The following is a 5962-nucleotide window of genomic DNA, read 5'->3' on the forward strand; positions in this document are numbered from 1 at the left end:
CCGCCTCCTGCTGCTTGAGGGTACCTCTCATTGAACAGCGTGACCGGAAGCCGGATTGATTTAGGACCACCCACGTTGCCTGATTAAAGAGAAAACTGAAATGTCTTTTGGTATCCATGGCTTCCTCTCCTGGCACAGACCTGGCCCAACTCCCTAGAGATCTGGTTTTCAGCAGAACTTGCTCCTGGCCTGGTAAAGCAGCTACTTAGTAAACCCAGTAGGCACTGCCTGTTCTTCCTCAAGGGACAGGGTCTCTTATATGCAGTCAGTCACACGTTCAATGTTCTTTGTAGCTGTCCCCTTGCCTCAGATCTGGGAAGGCACCCACCCCAACTTAGCTCACATTAATATTGGACTTAGAATTCAGTGGCCTCCAGGGTTCTGGATTTTTCATTCGGGATCGCTAAGCATTGCGTTAGAATCCAGGCCAGCTTCTTAACAACCTCGCCATTCTAAGAGGTCAGATCTCACATCCTGTAGAAGTCAGGCATTCACTCTCTGCACTTTCCCTGGGACACAGTTAAGAAGCTGTCTTGTGCTGTGGTTTCACAAGCTCTAATTCATGTCCTACTGAGTCCCTGGCTCCTCCATGTCCTTGTCACATAGGCTATCCCAGACTAAATCACAAGGTGTGGAACTTCCCTCCAACCCCTGAAAGGTTATAAAACTCAGATATTTCCTTTGTTCTGGGTTTTTTTTCTGGTCTCCTCTTGGCCAACTAATCTCCCTAACATATCTCCTGTCAGTAAACTGTCTCTGACTTCAAGCCATTCCTCTTAATGAAACTCCTTTCCAGGTTCTTTGTTGTTTTTTTGTTTTGTGTTTTGTTTTGTTTTCATTTTGTTGGTGGTGGTGTTTGGATTGGGTTTTTTTTTGTCCGGGGGTATTTTGGTATTTTGTTGTTGTTGTTGTTTTTTAAAGGCTTATGTCACCATGCCCTGCCTTTCCAGATTTTAAAGCTAGGCATCATATTCCCTTTGAGGCTTCATGCCACTGATATACATCGCGCTTTTCATTTTTAATACTGTCCCACCTCATGAGTCGATCATTGTCTGAAGGCCGTTTCTCATAATAAGTTGAATTTCTGAAGAGTAATTTTGTGTTGTTTTCACAAACTAGTAATCACGCCTCTTCTCATTTCAATCTGTATCTACCAGATTGCCCACCCCTTAACACTCAGGCTGTACATTTTAATCCAAAGAAATCACATGACAAGCTAGTGGTACTACACATGTGTAACCCCAGAACTCAGGGGCATAAGCAGCAGGACCAGGATTTCATGATTAGTCATCGCTACATAGTGTGCTTGAGGCCAGCCTGGGTTACATGAGACCCTCTCTCAAGTAAATGAAATGTGTAACACATGCACAATGGGACAAAATTATTAAGGCATCTTAAATGTACATTTTATAAAAAGATTATAATAGTGATCCCTGAAATAGTGAAATGAAAGACATCAGTCAGCAAGAGTTTATTTTTTGAAAAGACAAATGTAATCGATACATCTTAGCTATATGGATTGTAATAATTTTTGGAGACTATGGCAAGGTAGGCCATTAAGAATTAATTAAGGTTAATTAATCTTAATTAGGATTCAGAGTCTGCGTCCTGGCAGCCCTAAGAAGACAGACTCATCCATCCATCCATCCATCCTCAATACATTAATTAAACATACAAAAAATAGTGAAAAACAGAAAAAAGATTTATTCAATGAAGCCACATTGGGCAGCGAAGCAAAGAGGTCCTGTGACCCCCAAGTACCTTTTCTTGGTCCTGAACTGTAGTTTAGGTTTAAATACAGGACAAGAGTATGCATGACTGGGCATGACTGGTCTTGTCAAGGAGTAACCTGATTGAGGTGGGAAGACACATCCTGAATGTGGGTTTCAATATGAGAATATGTGCCAAGCACTAGGGTTTTTCTCTCCCAGCTTCCTAACTGCATTCCTAAAGGCAATGTGACCACATGCCTCATTCTCCTGCTAGCTCATATACAGGCCCCCTCACCACCATGCCTTCCTCACCACAGTAGACTATACTATCAAACTATGACCTAAAATAAATTCTTTCTATAATTTGCTTTGGTCAGTTATTTTGACACAGCAATGAAAAAAATTAACAAAACAGAAAATTGGAACAAATGAGGAGGCTGATAAGCAAAAGAAACCTGAGCAAAAACACTTGATGTAAGCTGATTTATGGCCAGAATGTAGAAGAGTTTGGAGCTGTGCACTACTAAGAAGCCTTAGAATGTTTTATACAGAGCTTAAAGGATCATTTTGTATGGAGTGTCAAAAACCAGAATTCCTGAAGAAATACAGGGAGAGGGGGCCTGGCTCATGAAGTTTCAGGAGGTAATAAGGATTGTCTTAGAAACTAGAATGCAAGCCATTAGTATTATATTCTGGGAAACAATGCAGGTTCATTCTATGTCCCAGAAATTGAGCAGGCCAAATTAAAAAATAATAGACTAATGTTGTAGGACCCCCAGACTGGGGTACCCTACATTCACGGGAGGCCGCACCCCAATATCTCAGTCCTCAAACCAGAAGACGCAATAGCAAGAGGATTTTATTTTGTCTATATAGACGGACTTCAACCTTAATCAAAAGGAGGAAGCCCCGATTTCAGCTTACAAGCTTGCTTTTAAAGATGGAAACCACAAACCACAAGCATTCAGGTCAAGCACAGCAGAAGTGGGAGGGGGGTTTTTTGGGTGTTTTTCCAGCTTGGGCAAGGAAGCATGAAAAGGTCATCTTTTCTTCTCTACAGTTAGAATTATTTTTCCTTTTACTTCCTTGTACAACTTCCCAGAATATTTTTCTTTAGCCTGGGAGACTTAGTTTCAGTTTACTTTAATCTGGGGGGCTTCTAATTTGATTCCATCACACCCAGCTGAGAAGTACAGGGGAAGTGCAGTGCTGAAAGTACCAGAAAAAAAGAAGAGATTTGGGGTGTGGCACTTTGAGGGACATACTTAATTCCAAAGGCGATAAAGGGTACAAGGAACCAGGGAGGGGCTGAGGGACCCTGCAAGAAGAGTCCAGGCATTCACTTCCGTTGACAGATGACCTCACCTCATGTTATGACCCATAATAGGAAAAAAAAAAACTGGCCGTGGCTCTGTGGGACGTTGCTTGCCTTGAGCTTAATGACAGAGCCTTGATGCCAGTTGGAACTATATTTTTTTCCCTTCAAGTGGCCAAACAGGGAAACATGGTGAGAGAAATGAACTTTTCATGAAGGGTGGATTGTGAGGCAGGGGCCCAAATGTAGAACAGAATTAGAGATTCGGAGCGGTTCCTGAAGGGCTGATGAGGGACACACAAGTAAGCCCATCTGGCCTTGAAATCTACGTGTCAGCTGCCAGGCTCCCAACAGAACCATGTCTTTAAATGATTCAATGCTGGCCGGCTCAGACTGGCCTAGAGTCCTATGTCCTCACCTAACTCCAGGCTGTTTACCGCCCACATTTACCATGTGCCTCTGCTCCTTCTCCTAGATAAGTATGCTGTCTGCTTCATAATCCACACAATCGATGTCAAGTTCAATGGGAGCCACGTGGTCGGGAGCCCTTTCAAAGTTCGAGTTGGGGAGCCTGGCCAGGCAGGGAATTCTGCCCTGGTGTCTGCCTATGGTGCAGGGCTTGAAGAGGGCACCACAGGTAAGACAGTGCTGCTTCTCCTGAATACCTGAGCTGCTCTGGGGCAAAGCTGCAGGCATGCACTTTGGCAGGCTTTGGGAGCCCTGGTTGGAACTGTGAATAAATCCAGAGTGAGGGCTGTGTTGTCACACCTCATTACCATTTATTGTGGCCCAGATGTCTTCCTTCCACAAGTTTTTCAGCCCAAGGGGCATTGTTGAATGTTCCTAATGTAGCTATACCTTCGTAATAGGGAGGTGCTGCTGCTAGACACAGCCAACAAGATTCAGTTAGGTTGGGGTTTGTCTGTCTGATGGCCTTATATGCTCCCTGAACTAGATTGAACAGTCGGTATCCTGTGGTTGAAACCTGTAACCTCGGGTAACGGGGGGTCTGTTCTGATAGGATGTTAGTGGGGGAGGCGTTAAGAGAGGGCAAGGCTGGTAGGGGATCTGGGTAACTGGGGATGGGTTTCTGAATAGGTAAAACAGGGTTGGGACCTATAGCTATTGGATAGGAGGAGCTATCTCTTTTAATAGTAAAAAGAAGGCCATCATCAGCCTGTTCCTTATATAGTCTGATTCCCCAAGAATACCCCTTGTCCCATCCTGTAGCCTTTTTGCCTGCTGCTGTGAATGTCATCTGAAGGGGATGGCACCATTTACCTTGACAGTCCTGAGTAGGAGTATTTGGGTTCTTATGAGAATAATTTGCTTTTACAATGATGTAATCCCAAGATGAGGATGGAGACCACCAGGTGTCCCCGGTTGTTTCACATCCCCAATTTTTACAGTAAAAGTAGTCCCTCTCCCCACATTTAGAATTAAGCCACTTATCTTGATGGTTACCTGGACAGACATAGAAGGTTAAGGTACAGAGCATGGCTCATCTTTGCCCTGATCCACATCCATAAGGAGAGCTCCCCATAGTATTAGGCATCCCCCTTCCAGGGGGTGGGTTTTCAGAAGCATTTATGGGGTTAAGCCACTCTCCTGCATCCCAGGGCTTTGGTGCTCCTATAGCCAATTTAAATCTGGATACAAGTGCCCTTGGGTGCCATCTTGTGGGTTTCAAATATTACAACACCCATTTGATTAATTACCCACCAGGTAGTCAGCACAGGGAGATGGGGATTTCCATGACTGGGGACAAGCCTATAAACAAATAGAATTATTAGGTATCTCTGGAGAGTCTTATTTTTAGAGGGTTTGATGTCTTGTGCAGATGCCATTTTCCAGTGTCCTCCTGGGTCGGAGCTCTCTTGACGTGGGAAACGTGGATCCAAGCCAAAATCCCGCCTACTTTGGGGGCCGTTGGCGTAGTCAGGAGAACCGTGTAGAGTCCTTTCCACTGTGGTTCAAGAGTCTTCACGTTGTGTCTTCTCACGTACACCTGATCTCCAATTTGATAGGAATGAGGCGTTTGTGGACTACCAGGCTGGTAGACTGCAGCCAAGGGCCTCCAAACCTGGTTCTGGATGATCTGGAGGGCTTGGAGCCTTGATTTTAAGCTGGGGTTATCAAAAGAAGAGGGCAAGGGGGACAAGGTTACATTGAGGACAGGAGGCGGTCCTCCAAAGAGGATTTTGTAGGGGGTTAGGCTGTGTATAGCAGGAGTATTTCTAGCCTGAAATAGGGCTAGAGGTAGGAGCTGCACCCAGTCTTTAGTGCCAGTCTCTAGAGCTAATTTGGTTAAGGTCTCTTTAATGATTCTGTTCATTCTTTCTACCTGTCCTGAACTTTGGGGTCTGTAAGCACAATGTAGTTTCCAATTGGCCCCCAGTGCAGTGGCTATTCCCTGGCTTACCTGAGAGACAAAGGCTGGCCCATTATCTGATCCGATTGTAGTTGGGAAACCATACCTGAGCAGGATCTCTTTGATTAGCTTCTTGGCTACCACGTGAGCAGTCTCATGCTTGGTTGGGTAGGCCTCAGTCCATCTAGAGAAGGTGTCTATGAATACTAGTAAATATTTATATCCAAATTTTCCCTGTCTGATCTCAGTGAAGTCAGTCTCCCAATACGAACCCGGTCGTGTCCCTGTGCTCCAGGATCCTGGGTTAGCATGGGACGGAGCTGAGTTGGTTAATTGGCAGGCATAACAATGCCTAACAATGTTTTCAATGGCTTGATTTCCTTCCTTAATTTTGACTTTGGCCCTTCTTAGTAAGTCTTGCATCCTTCGGGTGCCCATGTGTGATGCTTTATGTATTTTCTTGATCAATCTTATGCCTAAATTCTGAGGTAGAATAACTTTCCCTTCCATTGTCCTCCACCAGCCCTCTAGGCATTGAGTCATAGGGAGAGTGCATATCCAGGC

This window comes from Nannospalax galili, unplaced genomic scaffold (genome assembly GCF_000622305.1).
Source record: "Nannospalax galili isolate Female #2095 unplaced genomic scaffold, S.galili_v1.0 scaffold1519, whole genome shotgun sequence".
Lineage (NCBI taxonomy): Eukaryota > Metazoa > Chordata > Mammalia > Rodentia > Spalacidae > Nannospalax > Nannospalax galili.